The sequence below is a fragment of the Octopus sinensis genome, linkage group LG18 (assembly GCF_006345805.1).
Source record: "Octopus sinensis linkage group LG18, ASM634580v1, whole genome shotgun sequence".
In the NCBI taxonomy this organism is placed as follows: Eukaryota; Metazoa; Mollusca; class Cephalopoda; order Octopoda; family Octopodidae; genus Octopus; species Octopus sinensis.
In genome coordinates this window covers 16,135,784-16,155,783 of record NC_043014.1, presented here as the reverse complement: position 1 = coordinate 16,155,783, position 20,000 = coordinate 16,135,784, and the positions used below count along the sequence as shown (strand labels likewise).

The 20,000-nt window shown below is 38.6% G+C and overlaps 1 protein-coding gene across 1 annotated transcript in view; it reads left to right on the top strand.

The window, feature by feature from the left end:
- Positions 1-9,335: 9,335 nt before the first annotated feature.
- LOC115221644 (monocarboxylate transporter 9-like) overlaps positions 9,336-20,000 on the top strand; it is an 80,949-nt gene continuing 70,284 nt past the window's right edge. Inside the window, exon 1 of the mRNA XM_029791844.2 lies at positions 9,336-10,075. The gene's annotated coding sequence lies outside the window, so the exon portion shown is untranslated. The remainder of the gene's footprint in view (positions 10,076-20,000) is intronic.

The window sequence follows — 20,000 nt, the reverse complement described above, 5'->3', positions numbered from 1 at the left end:
TATTACCTCCCCCTGCCTGGAACTCTCCTTTGCACTGCATAACGAAGACATGACATGATGTAGGTAAAGACATTTTAGAAATTTGAAAAGTTTACACGAAACCGGTAATTTCTTCAAAAACTATGTTACTATATGAAAAATTTATAACATTCTTCTAACATAACGACTTAAATATATTCTTTAACCTTATAAAATAAGCCTTCTGTAGTTTTTTCACTCTCTTCTATCTTCTATATATCCAACCACGTGCTTTCACACACCAACTTTCTCACCTATATATATATATATATATGATAAAAATGGTAAGACAACAGAAGAATGAAAGAGACCTCGATATTATGTAAATAGAGGAATTTACCTGTAAATTTAATATGTGACAATTATTCGGTAGCCATGATAAAACTCCGATTTTCGGATGCCGAGCTGGAAATCCACGCCGCCATCTCTTCAGTTATCCGGCCATCGGCATTTTCATAGAATTTTTTTTTCCGATGGCCGGATAACTGAAGAGATAGCGGCATGGATTTCCAGCTCGGCATCCAAAACACGAAGTTTTACCATGGCTACCGATCAATTGTCACATATTACATTTACAGATATATATATATATATAGAAGGAGCTTCTACAGGACTAGAACTGTTTCATTCAAGAGAAATCTTCAGGAAGCTCCTGAAGATTTCTCTTGAATGAAACAGTTCTAGTCCTGTAGAAGCTCCTTCTATATAATAAATTAATTTTACTCTGCTATGTATTGAGTACCTTATTTACTGTGGTTAACCCCGAATCAACCCGGGACCTACATATATATATATATATATATATTATATCTATATATATATATATATATATATATATATATATGCAGATCAATAACAAAAGACGGACACAAAAACAACAGGAGTCCAATGAGACATTCATTGAGAATATTTATTAGTTTGACACTCGAAGGAAAAAGTTTATGAAATGGAAATTAAGAGTAAAAGTATGACGCATGCGTATATTGCAACGGTTAAGCTCAACATATTCAACCGAGTTTAACACATTCAAATATATGTAAAATGCTTAATTTGCTTAATTTTTAACAAATAATATTTTCTAATTGAGGCACAAGGTCCGAAATTTTGGGGAGGAGGCCTGTCGATTAGATCGACCCCAGTACTCAACTGGTACTTAATTTGTCGATCCCGAAAGGATGAAGGGCAAAGTCGACTTCAGCGATATTTGAACTCAGAACGTAAAGACAGACGAAGTACCGCCAAGCATTTCGCCCGGCGTGCTAACGTTTCTGCCAGATCGCCGCCTTAAAATTTTAACAAATAATTTTTTATTTCTTTATTGCCCACAGGGAGCTAAACATAGAGGGGACAAACAATATTCAGCTGAAATTTTTTCCTCGTGTATATTGATGAGACGGAATTATAGCATAACCTATAACAGCGGGATGTTGTAGGAAACAATCAAAACAGATCGTTTCCAGTAAGCACAACCGATACTTCTCTAATGTGTAGTGACACATACATTTCAAGTGAATTTCTGTACACAAAATTATCCTTAGCGAATGAGACAAAGAAAATGAAGCAAAACAGTTAAAAGTAATTTTGATCCCTAAGAACACAGTCCGACGTTTATTGGGCTGCAGTCAAAAGTCTAAACTCGTTCGTTAGTACAACTTACTAACACTGCTGTCGTAAAATAATTCTGTCTTCTGAGAAATTTATTTATTATTCATTCATTTATTCATTTATTGCTTTTTTTAAATTTAAATGTTTTTTTTTTAAATTTAAATAAATCAGTAGTAGATGATAACATAGCTGGCAGAAGGTTGTACATGGGTTAGCTAGGTTCTTCACTAATTCTAACAATACTCAAATAATAAAATCTATATATATATATATATACCAAATAAGTTAGGGGTTGTGGAGGGTATTGCTGGTAAAAGTGAGTACATTTAAGTATAGTATATATATATATATATATATATACTTGTTTCAGTCATTTGACTGCAGACATACTGGGGCACCGCTGTAGTGTTGCACTGATTTGTGAGTGCAACACCTTAACCACTAAACCATATACTCCTTTATTTCGTTTTCAATATTTGTATTGAATTGCTATTATTATGAGACAACGATAATAAAATGCAGTGAACTTCGAGATAATTCAAAATATATTATATAGTATAGAGAACTACGGAGAGCTGAAAGTTATGAAGAGTAGACCTGTCGGAGTGAGTCAGTGGTATGAATTGTATCGCCTGATAATCGCTGGTTGACATGAACACGACAACCCTCAACGACGTGCTCGCCATAAAGCTACCATGCCGGTTATCGCCTCAGTTCACGTTTGTATTCCAGCCATGACCTTTCTATCTTTTCAGACTACATTATTCCATACGTATTAACTATTTTAAAAAAAATAGAAAAACGTTAATGTATGGTTTGCTCGGGGTTTTGCTGCTATTTCTGGCAACTAAAAGAGCCACGTAAAGGACCCTTCATTAATACTAAATAAGTTATTTTGTTATTGTTAACTTTGGTCATGGTTTAGATGGTTATGGTGATGGTGGTGGTGGTGGTGGTGGTGGTGGTGGTGGTGATGGTGGTGGTGGTGGTGGCGGCGGCGGCGGTGCCGGTGCTGGTGCTGGTGCTGGTGCTGGTGGTGGGGTTTAGTCTCTTCCAAGTTTTATCCATCAAAAACGTTCCAGCTAAGACCAGCTCGTCTTTTTTTTTTTTATGGTTCATATATCATATTCAAGATTACATTATTTAATGTTCCATCCCTACTGTTACGACGATAAATGTGCAGTTTAGGGTAATTTGGTTGCTATTTCGAGCAGCTGTAGCAGAAAGCTGTTTCAAGTTTATTGTTTAGCTCCCAAGTCACCCTTGATATAATCTAATGCATTTCACCTGTGTGACGTAGCTAGAATGTTTTCCACCTGGAGCAACCCTTCAGTTTGCTGGTTAAACCTCCAATCCCGGGTTCCCACGCCTACAGAGCAATGGCTCTCAACCGGGATCCACATGATCCCTGATGGTCCATAATAGATTTCTAGGGGGTCTACACAAGCAAATTAGTAAACTAGAGGTTCACAGTAGTATTTTAAGGGTCCCTGAAAAATGTTTTACTCTAGATGTATTATTTACGTAGTTCTAACTGCACAAGTTAAATGTGTGATCTATAAAACTAGTTTTTAAACATCGAATGGGCATGGGCGTCCATCAGAAAAGGATAGTAATCGAAGGGGTCTATAGTTTTTTTTTAAATGGTCTGAGAACAGGTTCTACAGAAGCTTATGCAGCATTGCCGGGGCGGACGGCTCGCCCTACATCATACAACGCGCGCGCACACACACAGAGACCACACATACATACACTCACACATACATACACAACAGCTACTCTACAGCCATACAGTCTCTTCTTTTTTTAAATCTACATCTATACTCTTTTACTCGTTTCAGTCATTTGATTGTGGCCATGCTGGAGTACCGCCTTTAGTCGAGCAAATCGACCCCAGGACTTATTCTTTGTAAGCCTAGTACTTATTCTATCTGTCTCTTTTGCCAAACCGATAAGTTACGGAGACGTAAACACACCAGCATCGGTTGTCAAGCGATGTTGGGGGGACAAACACAGACACACAAACATACACACACACACACACACACACACACACACACACACACACCACACACACACACACATATATATTATATATATATATATATATATACATATATATGTATATATATATATATATATATATATACACACATATATACGACGGGCGTCTTTCGGTTTCCGTCTACCAAATCCACTCACAATGCTTTGGTCGGCCCGAGGCTATAGTAGAAGACACTTGCCCGAGGTGCCACGCAGTGGGACTGAACCTGGAACCATGTGGTTCGTAAGCAAGCTACTTACCACACAGCCATTCTCCTACGCCTATACTATTCAATGTATTCCTTTTTTTTAAGGTTGTAAGGTTGTGATTTAAATTTTTTTTACTGCTGTTTTAGCTCCTTTTGTTCTTGTTTAACCATAGGTTCAGCCGTGATCGAACAGACACATGAGGAAATACATACCAACTGTGACCCTCGCGTCTTCCTCCTATATGCAGGCAACCCAGGGCTACTTTATTCAACACAACCTGTCCTCAGTCGAGAAGATAGATACTCGGGATGGAATTTGGCTGCTATTTCTAGCAGATCGAGCAACCACGTAGAGGCTCCTTCTTTGGCTCGAAATGAAATTGGCTTTTATTGCTGGTGGTGGTGGTGGTGGTGGTGGTGGTGGTGCTGCTGCTGCTGCTGCTGCTGCTGCTGCTGCTGCTGCTGCTGCTGCTGCTGCTGCTGTTGCTGCTGCTGCTGCTGCTGCTGCTGCTGCTGCTGCTGCTGCTGCTGCTGCTGCTGCTGGAAAAAATGGTGTTTAGCCGCAGGTCAAACCAGAGCAGATCGAGCTGACCTATGATCAAAGGCGTTCCTGCTGCCTTTTATTCAGACATGTTTCCTCTAAAAACGAAGTATTCTCTTGTCAGCAATGTTTATTGTTCATATTTTACGTGCTAAATTTAGACGAACTAACCACCAAATATTTGTTAAATCGGTCTACTTGGTCTAATAAATCGCCTAATAATAGTAGTCAGTTAAGAGTCGAGTAAACAATTGCCAATAAGAATGTAAACACATTTGAAACTATAGTCTGATCGATTCCTTTTTTCTTGTCCGCGATGAAACTGTATATAAACATGTCAGCCGTTTACGGCTATCCAGTATATCTAATAAATTAAATTATTTTACAAATACTATTACGGCTAACATCTATGGATTTCCCAGCACTGTGCTTCCGTGACTACATTAGCTATTGTGCCATTCATTTTTTAAAGACAGTGGGATAAGATCTGAAGACATTTATCTGTTATTTCTAGCAGGTTTAATGACTTGTTATAAGCTCTCTGGAAGGTACTAAGCAGATTCCACAAATTGGTAGAATTCGTCGCTGTAAGCTGCTGTACTTATGAGTGTTTCGTTGCTCTCATCTTACTTGTGTGCATAAACATGGGTGCTTATGTTCGATCGCACTCGACTGGTATTTATTTCCGCTGAATGACCTGCAGCAACATGGAATGAAATAAGTTGAATTCGAAGCGATGACCCCCCACCCCCTACATAATTTTGTGTGTGTGTGTATGTGTGCCTAGGTGTGTGTTTGTGTGTGCATGTGTGCGTGCGTGTGTGTGTGTGCGTGCGTGTGTGTGTGTGCGTGCGTGTGTGTGTGTGTGTGTGTGTATTCATACATACATACGTACATTTTTTTTTATTTATGCGCCCTTTTCAAGCCTAGCCAGGCTCATGGGCCCGGTTTCCCGGTTTGTATGGCGTATGTGCTTCCCCCAGCTGGACGGGACGCCAGTCCATCGCAGCGTTGTTCAAGAAATAGGAAGAAAGAGTGAGAGAAAGTTGGGGCGGAAGAGTACAACAGGGGTCGCCACCACCCCCTGCCGGAGTCTCGTGGAGCTTTAGGTGTTTTCGCTCAATAAACACACACAACGCCCGGTCTAGGAATCGAAACCGCGGTCCTCTGACCGCGAGTCCACTGCCCTAACCACTGGACCATTGCGCCTCCACACATACGTACATACATACATACATACATACATACATACATACATACATACATACATACATACATACATACATACATACATACATACATACATACATACATACATACGGTGCACGTGATTTTGCGAAAAAATGTCTAAGTGACAATCTGGATAAGCTAGAGTTTTCAGAAAAAGAAATCAGCCAGTTAATTCGCACATTACAAACAAGCTGTAAGCAGCGGAGTAGTAAAAATATGCAAAACTTTTCTCGTTTTCAAATTGTGACATTGTTATTCTAATATGCAATCCAGTGTTAGATCTTTGTATCTTTGTTAGAAACTAGCTCCTTCCTCGCAGGAAGACTTCAAATAATTAAAAACAGAACAGAACATTCATACATAAAAAGAACTTTTGAATCACTTTATTTGTTTATGTGGCTGGACATCATTAATAATGTTAAAAACAAATATTCCGTCATCTAGAAGAAATTTCATTGTACTTTCCCAATACGATAAATATTGGCTTCAAATTTTGGTACAAGTCCAGCTATTTCGGAGAAGGAATAAGTCGATTAGATCGATTCCAGTGTTCATCTGGTACTTCGAAAGGATAAAAGTCAAAGATGACCTCAGCAGAATTTAAACTCAGAACCTAAAGACGGACGAAATGCCGCTAAGCATTTTTGCCGGTGTGCTATCGATTCTTCCAGCTCGCCACCTTGATAATAAAAAATATTGAATTGAATTTCCGATGTTATTTAGAAAAATGACCTCCCGATTCATGTTAGAGGTTCCATTACGGTTAATTTCAAAGCATTGAAATCAGTAAGGTCCACCCAAATGAAACATGGGACTTCAGAGTCTGCTATTTCGCGATATCAGTGCGGTATTCCATAGCCCGTTGTTGTACTTACTCCAAGTTCATGTTCAAGACTGATTGTGCAGATTTATGATCAAAAAGCCCTACATCCATTTTTATGCCGCCTTTTTGAATAGCGATAGTTGCATCGTCCAGTGTAGCCGTCATTTTTTTTAAGACTATAGGTTGATAAGAGTTGAGTGAGAATAGAGTGTTATCGAAAAGAGCACGTAGAGATTCCGTTAGTTCCCAGAGGCGCCACTTGATGGTATCATTGTAATTAGCCCTTCCAAGTAGGGCCCACGGGACAATCTGAATTAAGTACTACAAGCGAATGAAGCATTCGTAAATTATACACAGTTCTCGTCCCTTGTAGTTTGGGACTCTATGTACCCCTATGGTTACTATTTACAGCTAAGTGAGTTCATAGTTGTCTTTGGCCATAGATAAAGCGCAGTACTCCTTTGTGTCTATTTCCTTGTCGACTCTTTCGTTAGCAATCTAAAAATACTATCCAAACAGTCATATACTGCTCTCCACCAATTACTATTCCTGCTTGTGTGCAGGCACATAGAAATACCTGTGTGGGAGTAATCAGTCTCTAGTTCATATCAGAACAAAAGTTTGGTGACTAGACCCAAATTCAAATTTCCATTCTCTATGAGTAAGACTGTGGCGCAAGATTGCCCACTAGAGACCAAATAGTCTCAGTGTCTTGAATGTGGTAAGACTAGCAAACGGCTGAGGGGGAAATAACCCTGTATTGGAATGAGCCTCGCAAACGATTTCTTGTCAAACTTGTTCAAAGTCTCTTTATACGACTATGAAGCAACTCATTCAAATGATGGTCTACTGTCTTAAAACTGGCGGAAGGTCAGATTAAGTAATGTTGACAAAAATACCCCAAAGGCAAGCGACTGACAGAGTCGTTTGAGCTTCGGATAGTATGCGTTGTGGTATTTGTTCCGTCTCTCTACCTTCCGAGTCAACTTTGGAGTCAACTTTGCCTTTCATCACCAGCCTAGGGCAAGTTCAGGCCTCCCTCTCACCAGGTAATATATCCTAGATATTCAGCTGAGCCAAAGGTAATAGAGTCGTGAGGATGCTTGTGTCGGGTCTCATGGGCTCCTGGAATAATTCGCGAAAGCATGATACATACTTTAAAGTCGTATTCGATCGCCAATGATAAATGTATTTTCAGTTTGTTTGTTTTTTTCTGTATTCCTAAAAAGACGGGATGGTCACGGTTTGAAATATTTTTATCATAAATTTGCTCAGAGTAAACGTGAGACTAAACAACGACGACGTCGACAACAGCAACAGCAATATCGCTCACTTTGAACGGCTTCCTACAGGCTTCCTCGTCAATACGTATTAGCAACTGTTAGAGTGAAGACATTATTGTTTAACCCATTAACGCATGACAGGCAGAAAATTATATAATTAAATTAAATATAATACAAATTAACCTTAAGACATTAATGGCTTAATTGGACTGTGTAGCTAAGGTAATCAATGTTAATTACGATAAATAAAGACAATGTGTGATACAAAAACAAAAGACAGACTGAATAAAGAGAGCGTGTGTTAATTTTTGCGAAATAAGCTGGAATTACCATCCTGAACCGAAGTTTCGTTCGGTCAGTGATTGAGTGTTCACCGTAGCTTTCAAAGTAACGTGTGTGTGTGTGTGTGTGTGTGTGTGTGTGTGTGTGTGTGTGTGTGTGTGTGTGTGTGTGTGTGTGCCTTCAAAAGGAAGAATTTAGTCTCTGGGATATGGTAAGATGGATGACTGCTACTGGAAACTTCCTCATCTGGCTGCTCATTCACTGACCTGGGGCTAAACAACAAGAACCATACGTGCATATAAGGCGGCGAGCTGGCAGAAACGTTAGCACGCCCGGCGAAATGCTAAGCGGTATTTCGTTTGCCGTTCCGTTCTGAATTCAAATTCCGCCGAGGTCGACTTTGCCTTTCATCCTTTCGGGGTCGATAAATTAAGTACTAGTTACGCACTGTGGTCGATGTAATTGACTTAATACCTATGTTTGTCCTTGTTTGTCCCTTCTATGTTTAGCCCCTTGTGTGTAATAAAGAAATAGGTATTTCGTCTGCCGTTACGTTCTGAGTTCTAATTCCGCCGAGGTCGACTTTGCTTTTCATCCTTTCGGGGTCGATTAAATAAGTACCAGTTACGCACTGGGGTCGATATAATCGACTTAATCCGTTTGTCTGTCCTTGTTTGTCCTCTCTGTGTTTAGCCCCTTGTGGGCAATAAAGAAATAAGAACTATACGTGCTTCCAGTTAATGATCACAAACTACGCCAGTGATTATTGACCCTTTTGTCATTTACCCACTCGACGTGATGTATTTCGCCTTTTTGCTTCTTAGTCTCATGCAAATATATACAAAATATCTAATGCCTATGTCACTGCCAAAACGCTGCCTTTATAATATGTTAGCCTTGTGTGTGTGTGTGTGTGTGTGTGTATGTGTGTGTGTGCAGAGAGAGTGAGGTAGAAGAAAGAAAGAAGGAGATAAAGATGGTAGGCAGATACGAAAGAAATAAAAGCCGAGGTGGGTGTAGGGATCAAAGGGAGAGGGGTTAACGGTGAATTGTATTTTGATGATTACGCGTTGCGCAAGACCTCGATTTGACCTGTGTTAATGGGGGTTACGTAGTCAGTAGGCAGTGAAAATTCAAGTAATATGATAACCTACGAATCATTAACACACCCGCCCAAACAGAAGTGAACAACAACCAGGTCATGTGATGAGACTAATCACTTAGCTGCCTTACATTATTGTTTATGAAAGAAAGGCACGAACTAGATTAAAGTGAAAAAAAAAGCAACTAAATAAATAGATAAATAAGCACATTGATAAATAAATGAAAATTAATTGTAGTTCACCAGATCTTGTTGAATTCTCTGGTATATAGTGATAATTGTGAGTGCTGATAGTTTATTATCATCAACGGTAAAGAAACAAAAAGATATCGTGATGTACAAGGATGAGCAATACTTTTCGTCATTTAAGTGAAAGTTGGGTAAGAAAAGGACCTGAAAAATGAAATAAGATTGACAGCCAATTCGTGCTAATACAATATTTATGAGAAAAATACTTTGTATGAAAAATGATCAAGACGACCCATTTGACTTTATTTGCCAGAGGACGTTTTTCAACTTGGGGCCATTCCATGGAACAATTATTCTGCTATTAAGGAAATTCCCATGTGTAGCATCAGCATAACATTTTTGCCTTGAGATTATATTCTCCCGTACAGTTTCTCTCTCTCCTCTCTCTCTCTCTCTCTCTCTCTATCTCTCTCTCTCTCTTTCTTTCCCTTTCTCTCTTTCTCACATATATACTCACAGACACCCTCACTCACACGAACACACATACACAAACATACGCACAAACACAAAACATTCCGTATATTGATTGGTTAGTTACCGCTAACACTTCAATTAGAAATTATGTACAGCTAAGAAAATGTAATATTTAACATTTTCATTGTACAATTTTTTGTTTGGCGTTAAATTTAGCTGCACGACACTGATTTACAAGAAGATCTGAAAATTAATTAACTACCAGCATTGTTCAAGGTAAGTTTATACTTTTCGTTTGAATGTATTGTTTTATTAATATTGATTTTAAATTTTGGCACATGGCCAGTTATTATTTTATTAATGCTGGATAATATACTTGGTACAGTTTAATCTTATACAGGAACCACATCGATTTTCCGGAAACTTTGGTTCCATAGACTCTCTAGATAACTGATTTTTCCGAGCCAAGAATGGTCACTTTAGGTCAATACATTCTAAATTAAACAAATATTAAATTTAATCAAATAATTAAATTAAATGCAGATGCCTTTACGTTAGATTAAGTACCTGTAAATTAGTGTAGACTACAAGAGGTTCCGGGTCATCAGTGTCCGAAAAAGTCGGCGCTGTACTCTTATATACATGCAGGAGTGTATGTGTGTGTGTGTGTATATATATATATATTATATATATATATAATATATATATATATATATATATATATAATATATATATATATATATATATATATATATTATCTTTTACTTGTTTCAGTCATTAGACTGACTGCAGCCATGCTGGGGCACCACCTTGAAAGGTTTTAGTCGAACAAATCGACCCCAGGACATTTTTTAAGCCTAGTACTTATTCTATCAGCCTCTTTTGCTGGATCGGTAAGTTACGGGGACGTAAACACACCAACACTGGTCTCAAGCAGTGGTGAGTGACAAACACACATACAAATACACACACACATACGACGGGCTTCTTTCAGTTTCCGTCTACCAAATCCACTCAAAAAGCTTTGGTCGGCCCGAAGCTATAGTAGAAGGCACATGCCCAAGGTGCAACGCTGTAGGACTGAACCCGGAACCATGTGGTTGGGAAGCAAGCTTCTTACACCACAGCCACGCATAATAATATTCTTACCCAGAATAAAACAGTCATTCAAATCCTTATAGTTGCTTTGTGCTTCTTTGCGTCCTGCGCTTTTATCTATAGCACGTCATTTTATTATTGTTAACCTCGGGAAAGGGCGATATCAAAGTAGTAGGTCCGTGTAACATAACAGAAATTGCACTCTTGGCGAAGCAAGGCGAGTTTGGAACCCTGTTTGGATTGACTGCCATTGTTTGCACACATAGTTTTGCATTGTCATGCTCTTCAAAACAAAGGTGCCAGATAATTGCATTCCCATATGTGCCTGGTTCCATACAAGACATTATTGCCGTTTAGTTTTACCGAAATTGTCAACCATTAGATCGGGAAGAGGGAGGGACGAATAGAAGTGGTCAATATTGCCGAATTTGTAAGGCGGCGAGCTGGCAGAAACGTTAGCACGCCGGGTGAAATGCTTAGCAGTATTTCGTCTGTCTTTACATTCTGAGTTCAAATTCCGCCGAGGTCGACTTTGCCTTTGATCCCTTTCGGGGTCGATATATTAAGTACCAGTTGCGTAGTGGGGTCGATCTAATCGACTAATCCCTCCCCCAAAATTTCAGGCCTTGTGCCTAGAGTAGAAAACAATATTGCCTAATCTGTTTTCAGTTTGCGTGTGTATGCGTGAATGTGTTTGCTTGCATTTGTGTGTGTGTGTGTGTGTGTGTGTGTGAATATGTGGTGCGTGTTGTTGTGTGTGTGTGTGTGTTTGCGTGTACGACTGTGTAAGTATAATGTGCGGATATAGTATTTGCCTGTGTTTGTGTGTGGTTTAAATTTAATCAAAATGAAATGATTAGTTAACGAGTTAAACTGAAAGCTTTGACATATTCGGCTTCCCACTGTTTCAATACCTCTCTCTTTCTCTCTCTCTCTCTCTCCCTCTCGCACCATTTCATACCCTCATTATGTTCATAGTGTCAAGCTGTCCCCCTCTTTCTCTCTCTCTCTCTCTCTGTATACACACACACACATGCATATACATATATATATATATATATATATATGTGTGTGTGTGTGTGTGTGTGTGTGTGTGTATGTATGTGCATATACATATATATAATGTATATACATACACACACACATGCAAATATATATATATATACTCTTTCAAAATAAATTCCTTCTTTCGTCTCTATTTCAAGCGCTACCACTTTCTCCCTTCTCTCTCATAGCCTCTAAACTCTTATCTGTCTCTTATCTCTCTCTCTCTCTCTCTCTCTCTCTCTCTCTCTCTCTCTCTCTCTCTCTCTCTCTCTCTCTCCCTCCCTCTGCCACTCGTCTCTCCTCTCAATTATTTTCCAGCAAAGACCTTACATGTCATTTATTTGCCATACTAACTTGTCTTACTTAATTGCTAATTGCGAAACCGTGTGCATTTGCCACATTCTCACCATAGCGAGCATTGTCAAGATATTGTGAATAAATTTTATCTATTCTTTCATTTACTTTTACGCGACAAGATGGCCATGTGCTTAAGATGTTCGGTCCACAGCCATGTGCATCTGGGTTCGGTCCCACTGCGTGGCATTTGAAACAAGCGTACTCTACTAAAGGCTCGGATTGACTAATGTTTTGTGCTTGTAATCGGTAGAGGTAAATTGTGCGGAATCCTGTCATATGGTCCCGGGTTCAGTCCTGTTGCTTGGCACCTTGGGCAAGTGACTTCTACTATCGCATCGGGCCGACCAAAGCCTTGTGAGTGGATTTGGTAGACGGAAACTGAAAGAAGCCCGTTGTATATATATATATATAATATATATATATATATATATATATATATATATATATATATATATATATATATATATATATATATATTATATATATGTAGGTATGTATGTATGTATTATGTATTGTGTGTGTGTGTGTGTGTGTGTGTGTATGTATGTGCATATACATATATATAATGTATATACATACACACACACATGCAAATATATATATATATACTCTTTCAAAATAAATTCCTTCTTTCGTCTCTATTTCAAGCGCTACCACTTTCTCCCTTCTCTCTCATAGCCTCTAAACTCTTATCTGTCTCTTATCTCTCTCTCTCTCTCTCTCTCTCTCTCCTCTCTCTCTCTCTCTCTCTCTCTCTCTCTCTCCCTCCCTCTGCCACTCGTCTCTCCTCTCAATTATTTTCCAGCAAAGACCTTACATGTCATTTATTTGCCATACTAACTTGTCTTACTTAATTGCTAATTGCGAAACCGTGTGCATTTGCCACATTCTCACCATAGCGAGCATTGTCAAGATATTGTGAATAAATTTTATCTATTCTTTCATTTACTTTTACGCGACAAGATGGCCATGTGCTTAAGATGTTCGGTCCACAGCCATGTGCATCTGGGTTCGGTCCCACTGCGTGGCATTTGAAACAAGCGTACTCTACTAAAGGCTCGGATTGACTAATGTTTTGTGCTTGTAATCGGTAGAGGTAAATTGTGCGGAATCCTGTCATATGGTCCCGGGTTCAGTCCTGTTGCTTGGCACCTTGGGCAAGTGACTTCTACTATCGCATCGGGCCGACCAAAGCCTTGTGAGTGGATTTGGTAGACGGAAACTGAAAGAAGCCCGTTGTATATATATATATATATATATATATATATATATATATATAATATTATATTATATATATGTAGGTATGTATGTATGTATTATGTATTTGTGTGTGTGTGTGTTTGTGTCTTTGTATCTGTGTTTGTCCCCTCACCACCGCTTGACAACCGGTGCTGGTATGTTTACGTCCCCGTAACTTAACGGTTCGGCTATGACCGATAGAATAAGCATCAGGCTTATAAAAAGTGAATAAGTATTGAAGTCGATACATTCGACTAAAAATTCTTCAAGGTGGTGCCCCAGCATGGCCGCAGTCAAATGACTGAAACAAGTAAAAGATAAAAAATATTTGTATATGTGTCATTTAATTCCTGTATGTTTACGGGTGTTGCGAAGCCTGTCTTTAAGGAGAAACCACTGGGAAAAAATTGGTTCTCTAAATTCATGTCTTGTATCCTAACGATTTAACAGAGGCAAATGAAATAAATTTTATGGTCGATATGATAGACTAAAATTCTACCAGCTCTGCTGCACCCCAACGTTTGATCCCATCACACCCCACTCTCTCCCTTTTATACACCAACGACTTACCTCCTCCGGTAAATGATGCCACCATGCAATTTTCCTTAGCTTTCCGCAGCGAAGCATTATTCACGTGCAGACTAGATCGTTGCTTCTAACAGAGAGGAGAGTCGTGTAAGGATGTAAAAGCCGGAGGATGCGTTGACATAATTTATACTTTATCTTTTACTTGTTTCAGTCATTGAAGAAATTTAAACAAACAAATCAAGTCCAGTACTTTTCAAGCCTGATAATTACTCTGTTGGTCTCTTTTGCCGAACCGCTAAGTTGCCAAGCGGTGGTGGGGGACAAACACAGACACAAAGACACAAACACACACACACACACACACACACACACACACACACAACACACACACACACACACACATATATTACAACGTGCTTCTTTTAGTTCCCATCTACCAAGTCCACTCACAAGACTTTGGTCGGTCAGAGGTTATAGTAGAAGACATTTGCACAAGGTGCCGCGCAATGGAACTGAACCTTCAACCATCTGGTTGGGAACCAACCGCAGAGCGAAGAAATAATTGTATGGATACAGTCTCCACTTTGTCTTCTTATTAATAAAGAGTTAGAGTGTAAAAATGTTATTTAATATTTTGGATGGCTGCTGGTAACCACTGGCCAATACAACTTGCAAAAATCTCCACTTGCTCCAAAAGCAAAGGCCACAAAAGTATTCCTGCGGATTTTGATTCCTTCGACAGCAAAAAGAATTTTAAAAAAACACTGTTCATCTCAAGAAAATATCATCGCACCTCACCCCATTGCACCAACGCTTAAACATGAGCCACACGCTACAAGAATTCTTGTAAATGCTCCAAATATTAGGATTCACCATCACTGAGGGCATTTCCATAGCAAGAGCACATATTTAGCATACCTAAAACTTCATCTTCAAAGACTGGCCCTTCCCTTCAGAGCCAGAAAGCATTTCAGCCTCAATAATTGCTGACCCTCTATAAAGCTCATATGAGGTCCACAAAGGTGGGGTTTCGCTTCCACATATGGGATAGTGCTGCTGCTGCACGCATAAATATTCTAGACCTTAACTACAGAAAAATCACCCTTCTGATTGGCATAAAGTCAGTCACTGAGGCACACCGGCCTCTGGCCCACACAAGTGATGTTTTCAACCTGCATTTCTGTCACTACTACAACAACCTTTGCTCCTCGGAAGTTGCTGGTATTGTGCCACCTGCACCCATTACCCTTGAGATACCAACCCCGTGCCTTTGTGCCCAGAATGATGGCACTTTGAAAATCCCTCCCTGCTCATGTCTTTCCTCATCTCTATGCAACAGCTTAATGGGAACGTCGACCATGTCTATCTTACCGGGCACAGACAGTCTGCAAAAAGGCATGAGCGCCGTCCCTTTCTCCAAACCTGCTTTTAAAAAAATTAATGGAAGCAGCAGCAACAATAACAACAATAACAACAAAACAGCAGCAGCAGCAGCAGCAGCAGTAGTAGTAGTAGTAGTAGTTAGTAGTAGTAGTAGTAGTAGTGGTGGTGGTGGTGGTGGTGGTGGTGGTGGTGGTGGTAGTAGTAGTAGTAGTAGTAGTAGTAGTAGTAGTAGTAGTGGTAGTAGTAGTAGTAGTGTAGTAGTAGTAGTAGTAGTAGTAGTAGTAGTAGTAGTGGTAGTAGTAGTAGTAATTGCTGTTGTGTTTGTTGTTGTTGTTTCATTACTGTCGATGTCGTTGCTTCCACTGCTCTTGATGATGTTAATGTTTAACGCCAAAGTCAGCCGAAGGACCCTTTACGTAATCAGACCTTAAATAACCATAAAACGATCGTATCTTCACGGCTGGAATAACTTTAAGATCAAACTTCAGATCAATGGCGCTCCAGCCACAACCATTCTGTCTTGTGTTTCAGTGACTACAAAAGCCAATTCGCCTTTCATATTTTTTAAGACGGTAGGATACAGTTTGAAGCATTTTTACTGACGTCTGTAACCGCTTAAACAACCGCATAGGTCGTCGACCTTCAGTAGTAGTAGTAGTAGTAGTAGTAGTAGTAGTAGTAGTAGTAGTAGTAGTAAACTCACATTCGAAGCACGTTAAATAAGAAACAAGCATATTACTTATATAAACCAGGTGTGATATGAAAATAAAACAGCCCAACAGTGTATATTAATCTCTAGTAACTATTCTTCCAAATCACTGAGCGTTTACTAAACTTGAATGCTTCTACTCTGGTGCGCAGAGACCAGGGCCTATTTATAGAGGGTGGCGAAGGGTAAAATTGCCCCGAGTCCCTTCCAGCAGTCTTGCATGAAGAGGCTCTCTTTCAATATATAAACATAACTTTAAAAATATGGGTCAGCTTTTTTATTAATAACCATAGATTTCTGCACGTTAGCGACATCAATTCATTCAATTAAAGGTAGTTTGCTACCCAGTCCCAAAAACTACAAAACACATACGAATCTGTGTGTGTGTGTGTGAGAGAGAGAGAGAGGGAGAGAGAGAGAGAGAGAGAGAGAGAGTATGAATGTATATGAAAATAAAGACATTAATAAAAAGAAGTTATTTATTGTCTCTAGTCTAAATTCCTTCTTTCAACGCATGACTGAATAATGACCTTGCAACTGAAGGTGCGCGCATACACAAACACACACAAACACACACACACAACCACATTATATTGCTATTCTAAACTGTTATTTTCAGTGAAGTATTGAGAATTTTGGTCATATTTTCCGAAAGAACAAGGGAGGAATATGTTCCAAAATTGAAATTTTGAATTTAATTCTAATTATAAAATTACATCTCAACAGCTAAAAGCATTTTATTTATTTATTTATTTATTTATTTATTTTGCTTTAGAATTATTGCACATATGTTCAAATGTTTTTCTTTAAATAGAACTTTTTCCTTTCTTTCATTTTTCAATATCTTTCGTTATTTTGTCAAATACTTAAAATTTGTATAGGGGAGTGGGGTATAATTAGAAACTGGGGCAAAATGAGTAATTTCTGATTTCTTGTTATTTTCCCGCTACCAGTTTAAAACTATTACACTGCAAGTATTGAGTCACCATTTTGTACTATCGAATCATCTTTGGGGATAAAAGTTGGTTACCATAGTTATTGTTGAAGTTGAGGGAGTTTGAAACATAGTCAGGTAACGAGTACTTTTTTTTTCAAAAAATTTTTCCTCATCTTAGCCCCAATTGTAATTGAGGTTCATGATAAAATATTTAGATAGCTCTTGATGTAACTAACAATCAATATTCTTTTCTCTGTCGGATTGTACATTAATTTTTTCCGGTATTAATGACCAGTTTGATAATTCTACCGGTCCATTTTGCCGACCCACTAAGTTATAGGAACGTAAACATACTAATGCCAGTTGTCATGCGAGGGTGAGAGACTCCCTACACACACACACACACACACACACACGTGTGTGGTGTGTGTGTACGACGAGCTTCTTTCAATGTCCGTCTACCAAATCCACTCACAAGGCTTTGGTTGGCCCGAGGTTAGAGAAGACACTTGACCACGGTGTCATGCAGAGGGACTGAACCCACAACCATGTGGTTGGGAAGCAAGCTACTTACCATACAACCACGCCTGCACCTGTTGCAATAGTAGTTATTGTTGTTGCTGTTGTTGCTACTCTTGCTGCTACTGCTGTTGCTACTGCTGCTGCTACTGCTGCTATGTAGGCCTAAATGAGCTTAAATCGATGGATCTATGATGTCAAGTATGATCAACAGCTACAATGTTATTTTTATGAAATTACGTACGTTAAACTACATCATCAAAACCGTTCTTATATTTTTTAAGATGTAATATATGATTTAAGAGAGGCTCAGTTGCCATTTCTAGCAGGTCGAGCTACCAAAAGCATTCTACAACGAAGTGGAATAATTTCGCAGCTGCAACAGTCATGAAAAACTGAAACGGGTTTCTTTGTTTTCCTCCAGTTGATGTGTATAAGTTTGAGAGCATTTCTTCCAAAATTCCAGTGCTTTAAAAAATGAAATTTGGAGATGGATGATTAAAAATCGACAATGTCGATAAGCGTAGATCTACGTATATTTTTGTCTCCAATTTTACAGAACCAGTTAACTAAATTCATCGTTCTGCAACTCTACCGTATTAATGCGATGGATTTCTAATTTTGTTGTTAATGCTGTTTATGATGTACTTGTTTACTCTCCTAAGTTTAGAAAGGTTCGTAACTTTTCCCTTGAAGTAAGATGTAACGTTGGCTCTTTATGATCCTTTAACGTTATATAGGTTTCACATTTATCTAAACTTTGTAAATCAATGTTTGATCTTAACCTGGATGCTATGGAGTTGGTTTCACATTAATCTCGTCACAAGTTTTTGTACTTTTCTGTATTCTTCTGTATAATATAATTGTCTAAGTAAAGGCGGTGAACTGGCAGATTCATTAGCACACATGACAAAATGATTAGCGGCATTTAGTCTGTCTTCGCGTTCTGAGTTCAAATTCCGTCGAGGTCCACTTTGCCTTTTATCCTTGAGGGGGTCGGTAAAATAAGTACCAGTTGAGCACTGGGGTCGATGTAATCGACTGATACCTTCTTCCGAAGTTGCTGGTCTTGTGCCAAGATTTGAAATCAATATTATTATTTATGTATGCAATGTAAACATTGTTTCCTTGTTCGTACAGATATTAAGCTTTGTTGGAGAATACAAATCTCGTTAGATATTGCATTTGTGGCTCGGTTTCATACTGCATTTTTTTACGGCGTTCGTTTGCTACTTTAGAAATTCGACACCAAAATACAGCAGTTCTTTTATCTGTAGCGAAAAATAAATACGAGTTTTAATGCTACAAGATTTGTTAATGACTTTGCACTCTTATTTTTATAAGAGTGCACTTTCCGTATCACTTTCTGAATTGCGTTCTTCATTTTACTGATAAGCTGCTTATATACGTCTCGTCAGAAAGTATTGGAATATTCATGAAATATAAAAGTTGCGGAGTTCCAGCTTGAACATAAGAAGCTTGCTTCCAAACCATATAGTTCCGGGTTCAGTACCACTGCATAGCACCTTGGGAAAATGTATTCTACTATAGACTCGGGCCGACCAAGGCCCATCGTATATATACGTAAATGTCAAACGACGAAAATGAGCGTTCAACACTGCATTGAAGGATAAAATTTCTTCATTTATGTATTAAGCTTACTATTGATTTAATGTTAAGAAAAATATCTTAATATCTTAATTATTCAAACCGATCACATGGAGGAATGGTGTTTATCTCCATTTTGGATGGAAACACAAAAAAGACATTAGATAAGATCATATGATATATTAGAGCATACTCAAACATTACTCATTGGATATGTAGTGCAACTATTGAATGGTTTAAAAATTAGAAGATAAGCCCAAATGCAAATTTATCCAATTTGATATTGTGGGGTTTTACCCCTCGATCTCCAAAAGCTTACTTCAAAAGGCACTTGAATTTAGTAAGGCAAATGTTATCATAACAAACACCGATATAGATATAATGAACGCAAAAAAGTCATTACTTTACCATAATAAACAGTGATATAGATATAATGAACGCAGGGTAGTCATTACTTTTTCACGATAATTCTTATTGGGTATAAAAGAATGGGGATGAGCTATTTGGTGTGGCAATAGGTGGCAATAGGGAGCTATGATAGAGCAGAGATAGCTGGCCTTATAAGCCTTTATATCCTAGATATCCTCAGAAAAGAAATAAAAGAGGCCAACATGCTTTATATAGGGACGATGGCCTGGGAGTAATACACAATAAAAACGGACACGATATACATAGGATAAGAAAAAATTATGCAAAATATTTAACCAATTAGGTCTAAGAACCACAATTAGGACCAACCTTTAAAAAGTCGACTTCCTAGATATTAACATGAACCT